Raw genomic sequence first — 21,018 nt, 5'->3', positions numbered from 1 at the left:
CACTTCATGATGACGGAAGTGAGTGCTACGAGGCGGTAGTCGTTTAGCTCAGTTACCTTAGCTTTCTTGGGAACAGGAACAATTATGGCCCTCTTGAAGCATGTGGGAACAGCAGACTGGGATAGGGATTGATTGAATATGTCCGTAAACACACCAGCCAGCTGGTCTGCACATGCTCTGATAAGGATTTTGACTGTCTTAAATGGCCTTACTTTTCCGAACTTTGGAAACGTTCAATGTTCCATCTGAACAATGAATGTCCGAAAGCAAAAATATTTACAAATAATACATTACTGTATCTGATCAAATTGATTTTGAAAGGGGCACAATACAAGGATGTCTCCTCTCCCTCCTCCTGTTTCTAACAGGTATCAGTATCGGTAATCCACAAATATAAACATAAATAAAAAGGTTATTTGCAGATGATCTCCTGATATACCTGACCAATATTGAAAACTCAATGCCCCCTTTGTTAAAAGATATTTTCAGAATACTCAAAAATCTTAAGATATAATATTAACGTGGAAAAAACTCAAATAATGGCAATCGGAATAAGAAATAGAATAACTCACGATTTACAGCAATCCTTCAAGTGGATGAATTTTTTTTTTAAATACTGTACTTATAATGCTTAATAAGTGACAACAAACAACAAAAATATAAAGATAATTTTACTCCATTACCTAACAATATTTTACCTTTATTTAACTAGGCAAGCCAGTTAAGAAAAATTATTATTTTCAATGATGGCTGAGGAACAGTGAGTTAACTGGCTTGGTTAACTGGCTTGTTCAGTGGTAGAACAACTGATTTTTACCTTGTCAGCTCAGGAATTTGATCTTGCAACCTTTCAGTTTCAAGTCCAACATGCTAACCACTAGGCTACCTGCCACACCATATGAAAGCAGATTTAATTAAATGGGATAATCTTCCCATAAATCTTACAGGTAGACAAGTACTTCCGGCGCCGACAGAGATGGTCGCCTCGCTTCGCGTTCCTAGGAAACTATGCAGTTTTTTGTTTTTTTACGTGTTATTTCTTACATTAGTACCCCAGGTCATCTTAGGTTTCATGACATACAGTCGAGAAGAACTACTGAATATAAGATCAGCGTCAACTCACCATCAGTACGACCAAGAATATGTTTTTCACGACGCGGATCCTGTGTTCTGCCTTTCAAACAGGACAACGGAATGGATCCCATGCAGCGACCCAAAAAAACGACTCCGAAAAAGAGGGAAACGAGGCGGTCTTCTGGTCAGACTCCGGAGACGGGCACATCCTGCACCACTCCCTAGCATTCTTCTCACCAATGTCCAGTCTCTTGACAACAAGGTTGATGAAATCCGAGCAAGGGTAGCATTCCAGAGGGACATCAGAGACTGTAACGTTCTTTGCTTCACGGAAACATGGCTCACTGGAGAGACGCCATCGGAGTCGGTGCAGCCAGCTGGTTTCTCCACGCATCGCGCAGACAGAAACAAACATCTTTCTGGTAAGAAGAGGGGCGGGGGCTAATGCTTCATGGTTAACATGACGTGGTGTGATCATAACAACATACAGGTACTCAAGTCCTTCTGTTCACCTGATTTAGAATTCCTCACAATCAAATGTCGACCGCATTATCTACCAAGGGAATTCTCTTTAATTTATAATCACAGCCATATATATTCCCCCCCAAGCAGACAGATCGATGGCTCTGAACAAACTTTATTTGACTCTTTGCAAACTGGAATCCATTTATCCGGAGGCTGCATTCATTGTAGCTGGGGATTTTAACAAGGCTAGTCTGAAAACAAGACTCCCTAAATTTTATCAGCATATCGATTGCGCAATCAGGGCTGGAAAAACCTTGGATCACTGCTATTCTAACTTCCGCGACGCATATAAGGCCCTGCCCCGCCCTCCTTTCGGAAAAGCTGACCACGACTCCATTTTGTTGATCCCTGCCTACAGACAGAAACTAAAACAAGAGGCTCCCACGCTGAGGAATTGTTAGTTAGATTACTTGTTGGTTATTACTGCATTGTCGGAACTAGAAGCACAAGCATTTCGCTACACTCGCATTAACATCTGCTAACCATGTGTATGTGACAAATAAAATTTTATTTGATTTGGATTTGATTTAGAATAAACCTCTTCAGAATGGCATGGCTACCAAATACCGAAGACATTCTTTAAAAAAGTATACTCGGTCATAACAGACTTTATATGGGCAAATAAAAATCATTGAATAAAATGGAAAGTTTGACATCTTTCTAAGTCTGAGAGTGGTTTTAACCTTCCATACTTGCAATTGTGTAAACTTGCTCCTCAGGGATTTTACTTGTAAACATATAGTAAATGCACTGAAGAGGAACAATTGAAGATGTGCATGCTCATCCCCAGAATATGTTTACGTATTTATTATCAAAAGATACAGCTAAGAACAGGAATTATTTCAATTAACAAATACCAATATGGAAGAAAATGAAATGTATTCTACAAGAACCAATATCACTCCCTCGAAACACAACCTTATGGAACAATCCTTGGATAGCTTTTCAGAATTCCTCGATAAACATGGAAAACTAAAGGCATAGAAACTGTAAATGACTTGCTAATAGGAAAGACATCTATTTCCATGACAGCTTTAAAAAGCAATTTTGGATTGACCATGTAGATATTTTCAAATACATCCAATTTAAAACTTTTATATCACAAAATGTCAATTTGAAATCTTTTGGACATCTTGAGGTAGTCCTATTTGCCTTTAAAAAGTGTATTCATATGAAAGGTTAGCTATTCAAAACCTTATAGAGAGCCTAATCAACTGACAATCTCATAAAAATATGTAGAAACTATTGAAACCAAGATTTTAAAATAACTGATATTGGCACAAGATAGAGGGAATGTTGGAACATAACTAATGAAAATGTTAATGAAAATGGATGATTAATCTATTATAAATGTATGTATAGAATGTATTACACAAGATAAAAATTTCACAAATTCTACAGCACTACGGCAGAGTCATGTTTGAAGTGTAAAACTACTAATGACTCAATAATTCATGCCTTCTGGGAATGTTACGAAGTCCAAAAGTTATGGGAGGAGTTGGAAAGATGGCTTCAGAAGTATTACAATGTAAATGTGCTTTTAATTTGTCTGTCTGCATATTTCAAGACATGGCATATGAGGGTGCAATGAGATACCTGGTGGGCTGCTAAATACTTTTCTCATCAGTCATTTAAAAAAACATATATATAAAAATTGGAAATCAACCAATCCGCCATTGTTCACACAATGGAAAGGTCAAATACTTTACTATCTAAAAATGTGTGGGTGATGGAGAGAAACAAAATCGTGTAGTTTGAGGCCATTTGGCGGATAGTGATAAGGGTTAGAACTAGTGGGGCAGGGGTGATGTAGTTGATGTTTGTATGATGTCGCCCTTTGTATGTGTATGTTTTGTATTGTTGATAAAATATCAAATCAAATAAAATAAAAAACAAGGCCTTGTCATGGTAGGACTACACCAAGGGTAATGGGAGACTAGTAACTGCTGTATGTATCCCTGTGCTTAAATCTATGTTCTGGAACAGTGTTTTTTGTGTAGTGTTAACTCTATAGTAATTTAATGGAGAAGAGGCAGTGAATGGTGAAGCTGCCATGTGGGCTTTTGTTACAACAGAGCAAATGCAAAGTGACTAGCAATACCACCATGATTTTTGATGACTTATTTTAAATATTGATACAAAGGATCAGAATGTGTTAGAAAACCTATAAATTAGCACGTTACGTGAAGAAGATTGATATCCTGCTTTTCCAAGAAGGAAAGAAGGATATCCTTCTTTAACTTTGAGCGTAGGTAGTTTAGTGGTTCGATTGTTGGGCCAATAACCAAAAGGTTGCCGAATCAAATCCATGAGCTGACATGGTAAAAATCTGCCATTCTGCCCCTGAACAAGGCAGTTAAACCCACTGTTCTTACCTGACTTGCCTGGTTAAACTTTTTATGGCTGCAGGGGCAGTATTGAGTAGCTTGGATGAAAAGGTGCCCATTGTAAACGACCATCTCCTCAGTCTCAGTTGCTAATATAGGCATTTTATTATTAGTATTGGATAGAAAACACTCTAAAGTTTCCAAAACTGTCAAAATATTGTCTGTGAGTATAACAGAACTGATATTGCGAAACCCGGAGGAAAATCAAAACCGGAAGTGGCTTCTATTTTGAAAACTCCACTTCAGACATAGTTTCAGGCTTTTATTTTGAAAAATGAGCCAGAACGATGACATCGCGTCAATTGGTCACATGAGTTTTGCTCGCGCAACAGAGTTTGGATAGGTATTGCTTTCCCTATCCTACTGTGAAAGACATTTGCGGTTGATATATTATTGATTATATATTTTAAAAACAACCTGGGGATTGATTATAAAAAATGTTTGACATGTTTCTGTGGACATTATGGAAACTATTTGGAATTTGTCTGCGTTGTCATGACCGCTCTTTCCTGTGGAATTCTGAACATAATGCGACAAACAAATGGAGGTATTTTGGATCTAAAAATAATCTTAATGGAACAAAAGGAACATTTGTTGTGTAACTGGGAGTCTCTTGAGTGAAAGAATACAAAAGATCATCAAAGGTAAACAATTAATTTGATTGCTTTTCTGATTTTCGTGACCGAGCTACTTGATACTAAGTGTACTTAATGTTTTATCGTGTGATCGATAAACTTACACAAATGCTTGGATTGCTTTCGCTGTAAAGCATAATTTCAAAATGTGAGACGACAGGTGAATTAACAAAAGGCAAATTTTTTTTCTCCCTATATTGCACTTCTGATTTTGTGAATATAAATATTTATAGTAATATTTATTGTATGTAGCGCTATGCTATTCAGCGGTTACCACGGTTTACTGCCCCTTCTGGAGGATTTGGGTACCCATATAAAACATGATACATTTTTGTCAAAAGTTGCTAATATATGCAAATAAAAAATATTATCGAATAGAAAACACTCTAAATATTTTAAAACCGTTTAAACCGTTTAAATTATGTCTCTTCTCATCTGTATAGACAGAACTCTCAATCTGCATTTTCCCAAAATATCTCTTCTCATCTGAAATCGCCCAGTTTGAGCACCCGTCACACTTTGTCAAGTCCTCTCTTTTTCCAAGATCGATTGAACAGTGCTTGTGTTTCTGTTTGTTCTCAAAATTGCTGTACACCTTTATAACATGTTAAAGCTTGATTATGAAGTTAGTTTGACAAGTTTACTCGACATATTATATATTCTTTCGAAGTTTTGGTGCGCAACCACTTCAATTTTGACTACATTTTTACCAAAATCAGGCTATTTTGAGAACTGAAAGACGCAGACTTGAAAACTGAACACTAATTTGGTGAGTATAATCCCTTACAGGTCGTTTGATGGAAGAATAACAAAGGTAAGGGAATATTTAATGTATTCATTTTGGGTTTCTGTCGACTCCAAGATAGAGTAGTCATTATGCTACTGTGGGAGCGCCGACTCCATATTATAGTCTAGTGAACGCAAAATGTAACGTTAAAATTAAATGTAACAATGCAATTGCATTTAGAAGAAGTGTATCTTGCTATACATATGTAAAACATGCATATTTAGTCAAAGTTTATGATGTGTATTCCTTGTTAGCTGACGTTATCTGCCGGGGCTATCGTCATTTCTCAGGACATTTGGGTAGCATTTTTTGAACGATGCATCATTGTAAACAGAGATTTATGGATATATATAGCATATTATTGAAAAAAAAGTAATGTACTGTGTAACATGTTATATTACTGTCATCTGATGAAGATTTCAAAAGGTTAGTGAAATGATTTCTTTTAATCCTGCGTTTGTTGATTGCATATTTTTTCCTACTTGGCTATGCTAATGAGCTATGTCTGCGGTGGTGGTTTGACATAAATATGTGCTATGTTTTCGCCATAAAACATTTTAGAAATCTGACTTGCTGGCTAGATAAACAACTTGTTTATCTTTCATTTGAGCTATTTTACTTGTTAATGTGTGGAGGTTAAATATTTTTAGGAATATTTTTGCGCATTGTGCGTTATGGTAATGAGCTTGAGCTGTAGTCACGCTACCAGCAGAGGAATAAAACTCCCGAGCTGGTTAATGCCACTTATCCCGATATCTGGATTGCAGCCATACAAGTTAAATAAAGAACTAATGACATGCAAGCTGAAGTTTTTTTTTTTAAATTCAGAATCCATTAATGGAAAGAAATCACTATGATCCATCCGGTTGGACAAAAATGAAACAGCTCCTGAAGTATGTCTCAAAGGAAGACTTAAGATAGAAGTCATCCAATTACAGCATGTTCTTTACAGTCATTATGTATTTAGAAAAAGTATCCTCATTATATTACTTTTTTTTCTTTGTTGATTTGGCTGAGCCGCCTATTTCTTATTCTATATATGTTTGAAACTGTGTTGGGAGAACAGGGAAAAAATTTTTCACACTAAGAGTTTGCTCCTGCTCTTCTCTGTCTCAGATCTCAGGGGCTCCCACCATTTCCAGACAGCTGTCACAGCAGCCCATGCCAAGACGGATCCAAACCCACCAATCCTAGCAGGCTAGCCAGCACAGCTCTGTGTTTGTGCCTGAGCAGCCCAGTTCAACAGCAGTATGAGCCAACTCTGTCTCCTGCCTGGCTGGGGAACAGTGGCCCCCTCCGCCCCCACTGTCTTTAAGGTGCCCCCCAAACCTCTGACAGATGTACCCGTTTAACACCCCCCAGGAGAGGGAGAGGGAGAGGGAGAGGGAGAGGGAGAGAGAGGATGGGAAGCAGCAGCATGCTTGCTTGTGTGATGGTGGGTTGAGGGTGCCCATCTTGTGATGCACTCTCAATATAAACTGGAAGATTAGTGTGCGAGGAACTAGAGCAGTGTGTTATTGATGTTTATTGGGGCATACAGTCCTCTGGAAACATTAGCTTTCATGCCAAACACTTGTTTAGCTCACAGGTTTCCAAGATGGAATGCTCTGAATGATTTCACAGTGGAATGTATGTAGGTTTAAACACACTATCAGATATTTTGGTAAACATGCATGCAATAAATGCTTTTCCCAAATATTAGAGATACATTGAGCTCTTCCATTTGTAAACTCTTAGTCAACTCCTTAATTTCTAATTCACACCTAACTCTGCCCTGGCCTCGTCTCTCATATTTCCTACTAGCACAATGGACTAGATAGTTCGTACCCTGCCATATCTACAAAGAATGTTATGTCTCTCAGTCCCCACACCTCTGATTTCTTAGCTGATGAGGCTGCAATCGCCTATTAATATTGAGTTGGAGGAAATAGTTGCATAAAGTCTAATACAGAACCTGAATGTCTCTCGCGTGCCTCTGCTCTGTGTGTGTGTAATTCCTCTAATAAAAATCAATATTTAGGCTACCTTCAGGTGCTTGCTAATTGGAGGATATGACTGGGAGTGATGTGAAACATAATTTATTGAGGGATAGGATGTGATGATGGCTTCTGCTAATTATGTGCTCATGGCTGAGAGGGCCTTATTCACGCCTCTCTGCTTTAATTGACAAACTGTGGAACAGTCCCCGGTGTATTCAGCCAGGCTCCAATAATACTGTATGGGTGAAGGAGTGAGGGTGCATAGCATGTGTAATTAGGGAATAGTATGTGGAGGGGTATACTGTGCAGTGTGTACAGAAGAGCCATAGAATTGTATTTTGTCTCTATATGAGGGGGTGCTCTGTGCTGCTCAGACTCCCAGGAATAAACTTGCCACACATTCAGTCACGGCAGAGAGGTAGCTGAGGTATGCTGTGCTGGTAATGCATTGGGACTCGACAGGTCTCGACGGGAGCCCCTGCTATTCTGCCTGGGAAAGTAATTTAGCAGTAGAGGCATTTACTGGTGGAGATGAGAAGGCAGCCCATGGAAATGTGATGTCCCCAAGTAGACCAATAAAATGTTAATATCCTGAGTGAGATAATTGGACTGGGGACAAAGGGGAGGGTCCTGGCCCGGGGAAGCCACCTGTGGATGCTCCATGCTTAACAAGTCACTAATAACAGTGTGATGAGGCAGGGGAGGCAGCCACAGAACTGAGCAACAGTGTCTGCAGATGTACAGTAGGATCTGAATTTGCTCGCCCTGTTACAGGAGAACTTTCCTGCAATGGAGACATTTTTATACATGTAGTGTATTTGAGGTCTAAAAAGGCTTCTGAAGTTTGTCATTTCCACTTTGAAATTCCAGACTTGAATTTCACTTATGAAAATTGTATCAGCCCCTACAAAAATGACCATTAATTATAATCCACAATATTATTCACATTCCCTTTTGCTGCAGGATAATTTTTCCTGCTGTGGCAAACTGGCTCACATGAAGATCCTTCATGTGTACCAGCACCACTGCTGTGCATTTCCAGTGGTGCTGGGACCAGGCTTCACACCGCACTGAGGCTAACATGGAGTGAGAAGTGTTGAGATTTGCTGTGATAAACAAGCACAGCCCTGTTACAGGACATTTGATCAGAAGTCAGAGTGAGGGCTACAGTATATGGTAAGTGATTTAACTGGCTGTTTGGCATTGCCTGATGGCGGAGGGCATGGCTCTCAGTGTGGGGGATATGAGATTCTGCAGGTGTCGTGGCGCTCACACATTGGCACTAAAATAGCATGGAGGCTTGGCAATGGAACAAGAGGTGGTGAAGCCTTATGAGCTGGATCGGTTAAAGTGTATCAACAATGTTCCCTACATCCCTACTCAGTTCTATTCAGAGTTGGGGGTAATGCGTGACAAAGTAATGCGTTACAGTAATAAGATTACTTTTTACTGTAAGAAATAATATAACGGAGTACTGTTCCAATTTCAGTAATAATATTACAGTTACTGATCAAAGATGCCATTACTTCGTTACTTTTGTCATCATTCCCTTCCTAATACAGTTATTGATCCAAATAAATATGTGTGATGATTGTTTTCCCTCTCTTTTGGCACAATATTTACAAAAATCCACCAACCCGAGATTCTAATTGTTTTTATCCTCCTCACCAAGTTCCTATTTACACATGCATGGACTACGACTAACGGCTTTAGTGAGGGAGATAAAAATGGCAGAAGAGTCTAAAACATTGACTTTCTCAGTGTGGAAGTATTCCCATTAACTTGATTTGGTAGGACAAAATTATAAGAATATAACTGTAAAATGTAAACTGCGCCCAAGCGAGAAACACCTCTCAATGGCTAGAAACACAACTTCTAATCTCTTGAAGCACCTGCAAAGGCAACACGCCAACACAAAAGACCCCCAAGACCTGACCACTGCTGCTAAAGATGACTGAAGACTGCCTACCTCATACGAACAAGGAAGGCTTGATTCTAATCGTTCAGGGAGACATGCTGTAACCCATGGAGAGCTGAACTAGCTGGTAGCTGTGTAGTAGATGTTGTGTCTGTCATTATTAGGCTGCTTGTATTGGTATATAGGCCTCCGGAACATAATGTTGACATTGTTAACATTGAGTGAGGACGCACATGTTTTGGGGTGTAATGCAAAAGTAATATAACTAGTATTGTAACTAATAATTTTTTTCCAGAGTGTAATATGTAAAGTAATTTGTTACTGTTGAAAGAAGTAACGAGTAATAGGTAATATAGATGCAGGATCTTAATTTGATCACTCTTTGGTTATTGAAAATGTTCCTGCACTACAAGAAATGCAAACTTGTAGTGTATTTGAGTTTAAAAAAGACCTAAACATTTCAGACTTGATTAGCCCTAACAAAAAGAGCCATAACACCGTCCAAAAATGTCCATTAATTATAATGCACATAATAATTCACATTTCCTGTTACTGCAGGATTATTTTCCTCCTGTAGCAAACGGGCTCAAATTAAGATCCTACATCTGTTGTGATGTTGAATGAATCCCTAGCAGTGTTAGCTGGTGGGAGAAGCTACAGGTGGACAGGATCTGTTTAATGGCTGGAATGTAATAAATGGAATGGAGTCAAATGTGATTTCCATATGGTTGATGTGTTCGATACCGTTTCATTGATTCCATTCCAGCCATTACAATGAGCCTGTCCTCCTATAGCTCCTCCCACCAGCCTCCACTGATCTATAGCCTCTCAAAACCATGGAAAATGAAATATACTTAATGACAATGAATAAAGCAGATTCATTGTCATTGGTAATGATTGTTATTTTTGGTAGTGGCTTTACAAGTGATAGAGGTTTGTATGAACAATACTCAGATAACCTACTTAAAAATACACTCAATGTTCACCTGGACACACACAATGTGAGCTAAACAAGATTGGTTCACTACCTTGGCCTATAGAAAAGGCCATGATCCTTTTCAGTGAGACCCACTCTTCATTCAGGTCATCTTTAAAAGAAATTGAGCATAGAGAAAGTATTACATTCCTAGAACTGTGGGAAAGAGAGTGGGTGATAGAGAGAGTGAGGATGGAAAGAGTGAGGATTGTGAGAGAGTGAGGATTGTGAGAGAGTGAAGATGAAAAAAGAGAGAGAAACTCAGAGAGAGAAAATGGATATAGAAGGCATTCAAACTCATTCGCTGCATCTCCTGCATTCATGGCGGCGAGCCAATTCCAGTGCGGTAAGCCGGCGGTGTGCTTCTCAAGGTAAGACTGTGAATAGACGAGAACAATCTTTGTCCGGCAGTGTGGAGGGAACAGGGCCTAGGCTCTTTGACAAGACTGACCTTCCTGAGACCAGCTTTACATCAGCAAGGAGGGGTTCATAAAGGGATTATATATCTCTCTGACCCCTGATCTCCCCAGCCCCCTCCCTGTAAAAGATAGAGCTGATGCTGCCTGTCTGTTACTTCAACAGGAGCAGAGCTAAGAGGACAGATTGATTCAACCTGTGGCAGGAGCAAAGATTGCCTGTTGCATTGGCTGAAAAAAATGAGAGGATAGGGGCTTTGACAACTGTTATGGGGGTGTAGTTCTAATTCTTAATTTAAACCATGTGGTGATACGCAATTTAGCTGAAATATCCACATGGCTTCTTTTTGGAGTCATTTGTTATCTTAATCACCTACTCTGTGTGGTTGATGAACTTTTTAGATCCCAAGGCAACATAATTCATTAATAGAGTGATTTTGTTTAATAAAGTGTCTCGCAACTGGCCAGGTGACATCTTGACATCTAATAGCAGATTTATATTGTCCAATACGTACTTTAAATGTACAGGATGTTTTCCCAATATAAATCTTATTAGAAGAACACTTACCTAAATAAATTTAAACATATAATAACTCCTTTAGTGGTGCAAGTCATCCATGATTTTATCTCAAAGATCCTAGATGTAGGAGGACATACAAAAGCTAGTGCTACATGATCTACAGGGGAATCATTCTTTTATGAATGCTTCTTTGAGTAGATGAATGCCTTGATTTTGATTCAGATCATGATTCATCAGAAGTACTGTAACAGCTCAGAGCTTATGCAGGTACTGAATGTCAAGCACTGAGTTATAGTTGCGAAGGAAATGACTTGTAAATCCCCCATTTTCATACTTTTACAGCTTGGAGAGTGAGATAGTGTGAGGAGTCTGCAGAGAGGTATAGAGATGAGTCAGAGAAATGGAGGTAACACAATAGATTACAGATATAATACATCACACAATACACTCAAAAGCCAGCGGACATTCTGGCGAATATATCCATTTACCATTTATATACAGTGATGTAATTAATTGCTTTCACATTAGTTGTTGTTTGAGAAGGGTACATGAAGGCAACAATAATCATCCTTTGACAGAGCTATATGTTTCTCTGGCAGATGTATGTTTACATTGTGTCAGTGTTTTGAGTCATAAAGGGCTGTAAATGGATGACAGGTTTGGACCAGAATCAAGGTCTGAGCTGTATCAACTCTTTCCAAAACAACTCTCCTTGTGTTTCATAGGAAGGCTCAAAGAAGCAGGCATCCAATTCCACATTCCTTTCAAGCAATTTTAACTGAGGCACTGAAGAGAGAAAGAGAGGGATTGACAAGGTAAGAAAGCAAAGATAGATGGAGACTTGTACAGAAATGAGAGCAGAGGGTTAGAAGGGACACAAAGCGAAGGAGGGAGAAAGTAAAACATGAATGGATGAGAGAGAGAGAGAGTACTGATGAGATGCTCCTGTCTTTGTCTCTCTTACCCTCTGGCTGTGTACTGGTTATTTAGTGGGCCCTGTCCTCTTCTCGCCACGGACCCTAAGGAAATGGGCTCTTAGCTAGATGTCCATACATCACATACTGACATTGGTGGTTTGAGTTTTGGATGTATACATCTGATGTTTCTTTTTTAAATCAATTATTTACAATGTATCCAAGAGCCAGATAATTCATCATGCCTAATTGCAAAGCATCATTGAAAGCAGCACTATACACACAAAAAAGGTTCTATATAGTGCCAAATAACAGTTATTTGGCTTGTAACCATAGTGGATCCCTTTTAGGTGCTATATAGAACCCCTTTCTTGAATGTTCTATAAAAAAACATACTCATAAGGTTCTAAAAAAAGGTTCCATATAGTGCCAAAAAGGGTTCCGCTATGGTTACAAGCCTTTTTGGTGTTATATAGAACCCATTTTAATATTTTTTTATAGAACCTTTATGGAGAATGGTTCTGTAACGAAACTTTCTCAATCTCAAATGTTGTACAGATAATCTTTAGAAGAACCATATTTTATTCTGGTTAGCCATATTATATCCTTAAAAATCTTAAAAAGGTGCTATTAATGTTTTATGAAAAAATATTTTGATTTTTTGTTAGGGGGTATTTCAACTTTAAAATTGCAGATAGTTTGTAGCTTCCATCAATGTAATTGTCTGTATCACTTCTAATCCCCACATATGTTTTTGCATAAATAAGAAATATATATATATATATATATATATATATATACAAATAAAACATAAATATACACATACATATAAATAATTAAATATACTTACATATATATACATATATATACATATATCAAAATATATATTTTCCTTTATTACTTTCTAAGCCTACCACCGCTCCCTTAATTGGAGTTGCTTCTACTTCCAGCTTACACATACTACATACATTCTATTAACACTGTCTATTTTACAATAGTTCTATTTGTTTGTTTTTACTCCTGTCCTTCCTCTACCCTCAACCTCTCCCATCTATTTCTAATGTCCATCCGGTTTGATTTCTATTTGCCATATCTATCATGGAATTGGTACGTCAAAAATCTCTTCCCAACTATTTTGCAATCTATATGGCACGACTGTCAATTTTTTGCTCCTTAAATGAACTGGTATACTTTTCAATTTATCACAATTTTCTTTAACCAATTGTGGTCTTTAATGCAGGGCCGACAAGTTCCTTACTTTTTCCCTCTGATATTCCTCTTCCATTTTTGCTGTAATGCTGCAATTAGTTGGTTGTAATCTTGAATAGAGCAGACATTTCCATATGTGTTTGTTAGCTGCATGTGTGACATAACCAGTCCTATTTATGATATCAATTACGAAGATGATACTTTTTTTTCATCAATTAGTATATTTGAGTTTAACCACAATATTTGTTGTATTATTTGTTCTCTCTTTTCTGGTGGATGAAATTGAGAAAAAATAAGAAACCCGCACACTGCTCTTGATAGTATCACTGCTATTTAATAAGCTTTAATTGTCAGGCTAAAGGCCTTCATCAGAGCTTTTACGAGTTTTTATATTAGCATCCTTATGTAAACATAGCCCCACCCACATTCATTCCACGCATCAAATGGGGTTGGAGTCGAATGAAATCAAAGAAGTGCTACCAAATAACAATGAGCATTTCATGAATATTCAAATAAAGTGTGTACATAAAACATATTAAACACGTCTGTAAAACCACATTGAGGACATCAACCTACAAAAAGCAAGTTTTCATAAATCATTGGGTACAGCGCAAGAAAAATGTCAGAGTAATCTGTTCATAATTACAACATAACATACATAGGCATTTCATCATTAAGACCTCTAGGAAATAATGTCTGGAGGGTGAAAATCCCAAAATATTCTCTTTTGCTCAGAGTATTATTTATGTCACCTCCCCGTCTGATATCTTAACTTTCTCTATGCCACAAAATCTGGTTCTCATTTTAATCGCTAACATTTCGATGGCCATAATAAATAAAATGCCGATAGTGGACAACCTTGTTTTACTCCTCTTGACAGTTTTAAACTTTTTGAGAAGTGGCAATTATTTACTATTTTACACATAAAGTTACTATACATGATTTTAACCCATTTTACAAGAGATTCTCCTACATTTAAATGTTCCAGACATTTATATCTAAACTCCAGGTGTACTTTATCAAATGCCTTTTCAAAGTCAGCTATGAATAGCAGGTGTGGTTTCCCAGATGGTTCAGTGTTCTATTGTTTCCAATACTTGCCTTATATTATCTCCAATGTTTTGTCCATGTAAAACACCTGTCTGATTACAATTAATAATGTCCGACAGTACCTTTTTAATTCTATGTGCTATTCATTTCGCAATAATTGTATGGGGTCTCCAATTTTTTTATGGACTTTATATTTACCACTTGTAAATCAGACCTTCTTGTTGAGTGTCTGATAATGTACCATCTACATAGTGGGGGAAAGCATGCGAATAACAGTCCTGAGTATATCAAAAAAGGTTTGGTATACCTCACCTGGTATGCCATCCAGCCCTGGAGTTTTCCCAGACTTAATGGCTTTAACTGCATCAAGAATTTCCTCCTCTGTAATTTTGCCTTCAAATGAATCTTTCTGTCCGGCTGTTAATTTTACATTATTAATAGAAAAAAAAATCATACAATTAGTTTTGCTTAAAGAAGACGGAGGAGACTGAAACGAAAGCATGCCCTTAATGTACTTTGCTTCCTATTTCAAAATATATTTTGGTGAGTCATTCTTTTTTTATTTTTTTTGGTAACATTTCTATGTTGAAGATAAAAAAAATATCTGGTGCATTTTTCCCCATATTCTATCCAGCTTGCTTTATTTTTTATAATGTTTTACGCTTGATCTCTAATAAATTCCTCCATTTCTTTTTGTTTTTCTTCTAACTTATTCTATGGTGCAGTCTTTATCGTTGTCACGCCCTGACCTGAGATACAGTGCCTTGCGAAAGTATTCGGCCCCCTTGAACTTTGCGACCTTTTGCCACATTTCAGGCTTCAAACACAAAGATATACAACTGTATTTTTTTGTGAAGAATCAACAACAAGTGGGACACAATCATGAAGTGGAACGACATTTATTTGATATTTCAAACTTTTTGAACAAATCAAAAACTAAAAAATTGGACGTGCAAAACTGCAGCAAACTCTCTCCAGAAGCTCTGAATGATCCAATGTTGACCTAAATGACTAATGATGATAAATACAATCCACCTGTGTGTAATCAAGTCTCCGTATAAATGCAGCTGCACTGTGATAGTCTCAGAGGTCCGTTAAAAGCGCAGAGAGCATCATGAAGAACAAGGAACACACCAGGCAGGTCCGAGATACTGTTGTGAAGAAGTTTAAAGCCGGATTTGGATATAAAAAGATTTCCCAAGCTTTAAACATCCCAAGGAGCACTGTGCAAGCAATACTATTGAAATGGAAGGAGTATCAGACCACTGCAAATCTACCAAGACCTGGCCGTCCCTCTAAACTTTCAGCTCATACAAGGAGAAGACTGATCAGAGATGCAGCCAAGAGGCCCATGATCACTCTGGATGAACTGCAGAGATCTACAGCTGAGGTGGGACACTCTGTCCATAGGACAACAATCAGTCGTATATTGCACAAATCTGGCCTTTATGGAAGAGTGGCAAGAAGAAAGCCATTTCTTAAAGATATCCATAAATAGTGTTGTTTAAAATTTGCCACAAGCCACCTGGGAGACACACCAAACATGTGGAATAAGGTGCTCTGGTCAGATGAAACCAAAATTGAACTTTTTGGCAACAATGCAAAACGTTATGTTTGGCGTAAAAGCAACACAGCTCATCACCCTGAACACACCATCCCCACTGTCAAACATGGTGGTGGCAGCATCATGGTTTGGGCCTGCTTTTCTTCAGCAGGGACAGGGAAGATGGTTAAAATTGATGGGAAGATGGATGGAGCCAAATACAGGACCATTCTGGAAGAAAACCTGATGGAGTCTGCAAAAGACCTGAGACTGGGATGGAGATTTGTCTTCCAACAAGACAATGATCCAAAACATAAAGCAAAATCTACAATGGAATGGTTAAAAAATAAACATATCCAGGTGTTAGAATGGCCAAGTCAAAGTCCAGACCTGAATCCAATCGAGAATCTGTGGAAAGAACTGAAAATTGCTGTTCAAATGCTCTCCATCCAACCTCACTGAGCTCGAGCTGTTTTGCAAGATGGAGGTGGAGGACACTATGGTGTTAAATGCTGAGCTGTAGTCGATGAACAGCATTCTCACATAGTTATTCCTCTTGTCCAGATGGGTTAGGGCAGTGTACAGTGTGGTTGAGATTGCATCGTCTGTGGACCTATTGGGGCTGTAAGCAAATTGAAGTGGGTCTAGGGTGTCAGGTAGGGTGGAGGTGATATGGTCCTTGACTAGTCTCTCAAAGCACTTAATGATGACGGAAGTGAGTGCTACAGAGCGGTAGTCGTTTAGCTCAGTTACCTTAGCTTTCTTGGGAACAGGAACAATGGTGGCCCTCTTGAAGCATGTGGGAACAGCAGACTGGGATAAGGATTGATTGAATATGTCCGAAACACACCAGCCAGCTGGTCTGCACATGCTCTGAGGGCGCGGCTGGGGATGCCATCTGGGCCTGCAGCCTTGTGAGGGTTAACACGTTTAAATGTTTTACTTACGTCGGCTGCAGTGAAGGAGAGTCCACAGGTTTTGGTAGCGGGCCGTGTCAGTGGCACTGTATTGTCCTCAAAGCGAGCAAAGAATTGTTTAGTCTGCCTGGGAGCAAGACATCCTGGTCCGTGACTGGGCTGGGTTTCTTTTTGTAACCCGTGATTGACTGTAGACCCTGCCACATACCTCTTGTTTCTGAGCCGTTGAATTGCGACTCTACTTTGTGTCTATACTGACGCTTAGCTTGTTTGATTGCCTTGCGGAGGGAATAGCTACACTGTTTGTATTCGGTCATGTTTCTGATCACCTTGCCCTGGTTCTATTTGGCTTTGTTACTTCTTTTTTATTTTTCTGAGTCTTACATTTATGTAGTTTTAAATATTATGATTATTTATTTGTGATGTTCCAAACGTCTGAATAAAAAATTACTGTTAGTGCAGAATGGTGCTTTTTTTATTGGGGTGGGGGGGTGTTCACACAGGGAGTCACTATATGACTATGCTAGTAACGGAGTCTTGTGAAAGACTCATGTAAGGCCTTGTGTCACTTCTTTACAGTAATGTACTGTTCAACCAACGTTTCTTTTGGAATTTACAGTAACATATTGTTTTTTGTTTTCTTACAGTATGTTACTGTTAAAACAAGTTATGTTTTTTACAGTGTGTTGACAAAGTCAGTGTTTCTCCATTTTCTCCTCAGGGACCCCCAGCAGTTCCAGAGCTAGCACACCTGATTCAATTTGTGAATTAACACTAATAACACTTATGGACACCCAATCACTATGGTACTTTTTCATGATAAATTTACAAACATTATATTATGCTAAATATATTTGAAACTTGTATCTCATTATGGTAAATGGTTAAATAAGTATATCCAGTTATAATTGTAATGACTTAATAATAAGAAAGGAAAAACAATATTTACCAGGCTCAAAGAGAAGGAATATAATATCTATTGTTTACAGGAAACTCATTCAACAATTTTAGATTAAGATGTGTGGAAAAATTACTGTGGCAGGGGGTGAAATATACTTCTCCCATAGGCAAAGAAACCCAAAAGGGGTGATGATATTAATTAACAGTCATTTTGATCCGAATGTGCAAATTGTCCAAACAGATCCTCAAGGTAGATAAATGATTTTAAATATGTTATTGAATCATAAACAGATATGGCTCATTAACCTTTACGGACCAAATAATGATGATCGTGGTGAAAGTGGGAAAAGGGGCTGCCTAAGTATGATCCCCCAATCAGAGACAACCATACTCGGTCAAAAACAAAGAAATAGACAACATAGAATGCCCACCCAAATAGCACCCTGACCTAACCAAATAGAGAAATAAAATGTCTCTCTAAGCTCAGGGCGTGACACGGAGGCTCAATCAAGCTGGTCGTCTTGAATTCTTTCTTATGTCATTCTCGTTGGCACCAAAAGTTTAAAAAAGGGGATAAAATGCGGTCAGACCGTCAGATAATTGGCAAATAGATTACTCTTACTGAATTTACACTTGGGCGAGGATATTGGAAATTTAATCAAAGCCTATTGGATGCTAACTTTTTTTAGACTAGGACAGAGGAATTTATAACTGAATTTTTCCGACATAACATACAGTAAGTACAGCAAATCCCCTTATTGTACTGGACACTTTGCAATGTGCCTTTAGAGGACATGCAATCCAGTACTCATCTGTAAGACAAAAGACATTTAGGTCAAAAGATACTAACAAAGGAAATACAAGGTCGAACAGAATAGATAGATCACGATTGTCACGTCTGTCGTTAAAGGAAGACCAAGGTGCAGCGTGGTATAAGTACATTCTTCTTTATTAAAAGAATGAACACTGAACAAACTAACAAAATAACAAAAAGAACCGTGAAGCTAATATAAAGAGTGCAGACAGGCAACATAGAACAAGATCCCACAAACACCAAAGGGAAATGGCTACCTAAATATGATCACCAATCAGAGATGATAAACAGCTGCCTCTGATTGGGAACCATATCATGCCACCATAAACATACACATCGCCTAGACCTACAAAACCTAGACATACAAAACCCTAGACAATATGAACCCCTAGACAATACAAAAACTACCGTACCCAAAATATAAAGAAAACAGAGATACAGTGCCTTGCGAAAGTATTCGGCCCCCTTGAACTTTGCGACCTTTTGCCACATTTCAGGCTTCAAGCATAAAGATATAAAACTGTATTTTTTTGTGAAGAATCAACAACAAGTGGGACACAATCATGAAGTGGAACGACATTTATTGGATTTTTCAAACTTTTTTAACAAATCAAAAACTGAAACATTGGGCGTGCAATGTGTTGATCAGCGTGGCAGATGTGTTATTACCTACCATTACCACCTGGGAGTGTCCCGTCAGGAAGTCCAGGATCCAGTTACAGAGGGAGGTGTTTAGTCCCAGGGTCCTTAGCTTATTGAGCTTCGAGGTCGCTATGGTGTTGAACGTTGAGCTGTAGTCAATGAATAGCATTCTCACATAGGTGTTGCTTTTTTCCAGGTGGCAAAGGGCAGTGTGGAGTGCCATAGAGATTGCATCATCTGTGGATCTGTTGGGGCGTTATGCAAATTGGAGTGGGTCTAGAGTTTCTGGGATGATGGTGTTGATGTGAGCCATGACCAGCCTTTCAAAGCACTTCATGGCTACAGATGTGAGTGCTACGGGTCGGTAGTCATTTAGGCAGGTTACCTTAGTGATGTGCTGGGCAAGGCACCTTCCTTTTGTGTAACACAACAGAGAGAATAATACATATCAATCTCTCTCTCCGTCCATTTTGTTGGACTGTATTTTTCCCGTTCAGCCCCCGGCCACACCTCCCCTACTACTCTTAACTCTGGGCTGCCTGCGTGCATCTGCCTGGCACGCTCAAGCAGAGGCAAGAACAAACAAAGGAGCACACAGCGGGTCTGCTTTGCCCTCTGGCTTAGATGACCACTGCCCCAGGTGAACGGAGAGTTACCATCTCAAACATACCAAGAACCAGTTGGCAGGGAGCTGACAATGTTAACTTACTACTACACATGTTCACAGCTTCACAGCGTTGCAGCTCTCTTGCGAACACACACTTTTGCACACATGCATGTTTCAATAAATACACACATAGAAATTAATGTACAGAAATACATATGCACAATCACACATAGACAAACACACACACCCACACACATACAGCTTGCTAGCTTGATGCTTCAGCTGTGCTGTGTGACCTGCATGAGTTGGTTTCATTTTCTGTGAAATGCCAGGCTGGGAGAGACCGCTCTGCCCGGTGTGGCTGATTGGCATAAACATAGCCGGTTCACACTAGGTCTGGCTAAAGGTGAACTCCTACACATAGAAGAAGGTAGGTGGTCTGCCCCCTATTTTACACACTCCAGGTCCCCCTATGAACACTAGCAACAACAACAAAGTGAAAAACAAAGGATGTCTATCCTACTGAGCCAGCAGATTCAGTTTGTCAATGATCGGGGGAATGCTTGGTTACCATGCCAGCTGTGGCAGATGTAACTTTGTTTGGGAGGTGTGAGATGACCAGAGGAGCTGGGTGCTAAACAAAGCCTCAATGCCACCATAAAAAGCAAGCCAGACAAGCAGCCAGCGCTGGATAATGTGTTGATTACAGAGCTTGGATGTGGCGGACTCCTTTCTAGTTAAAGCATCATGCTCTGAGCATATTTCAATCTCTTTTCAAACGCTGGAAGGCAATGGGTAAAAGAGGCACATTCACTCATTTCCCACACCCTCTCAATCCGTATCAACAAACACAAACACACTTACACACACAGAAAGTGGGGTGAATGGCCAAAGTCCGGTATCACCTCAGTAAGGCCAGAGTTCTGTCTAAGGAATAATTTTGAGAAAACATAACAGCATGTTATTGTGGTAAACTGTGAGATATTTTCATAAGAAGAAACCACAGAGCGTTATGTCTCATGGTATGGTGAAGTGGAGGGGCTTAATAGGCATGCTTCATTAGACGATAGTCCCAATGCAGAAGTGGGCAGTCTTGCTTTAAGACATGTGATGTGATCCAGCTCTCTCTCTCTCTTTTTCTCTCTGGCTGGGCTGTATTATAATAGACTCACACAGACACACACTACTTAGTGCTTTGGAAAGAG

The 21,018-nt window shown here is 39.0% G+C and overlaps 1 long non-coding RNA gene across 1 annotated transcript; it reads left to right on the top strand.

Annotated features, from left to right (window-relative positions):
* Nucleotides 1-1,194: 1,194 nt before the first annotated feature.
* LOC127932684 (uncharacterized) lies at nucleotides 1,195-7,233 on the top strand. Its single transcript, XR_008146350.1, has 3 exons — nucleotides 1,195-1,496; nucleotides 5,411-5,435; nucleotides 6,525-7,233. It is a non-coding gene; the product is annotated as an uncharacterized LOC127932684 (long non-coding RNA).
* Nucleotides 7,234-21,018: the final 13,785 nt, after the last annotated feature.

The sequence above is a fragment of the Oncorhynchus keta genome, chromosome 10, assembly GCF_023373465.1.
Source record: "Oncorhynchus keta strain PuntledgeMale-10-30-2019 chromosome 10, Oket_V2, whole genome shotgun sequence".
Classification (NCBI taxonomy): Eukaryota; Metazoa; Chordata; class Actinopteri; order Salmoniformes; family Salmonidae; genus Oncorhynchus; species Oncorhynchus keta.
Note: the sequence above shows the minus strand (reverse complement) of the source record. Positions and strands in the feature narration are given on the sequence as shown.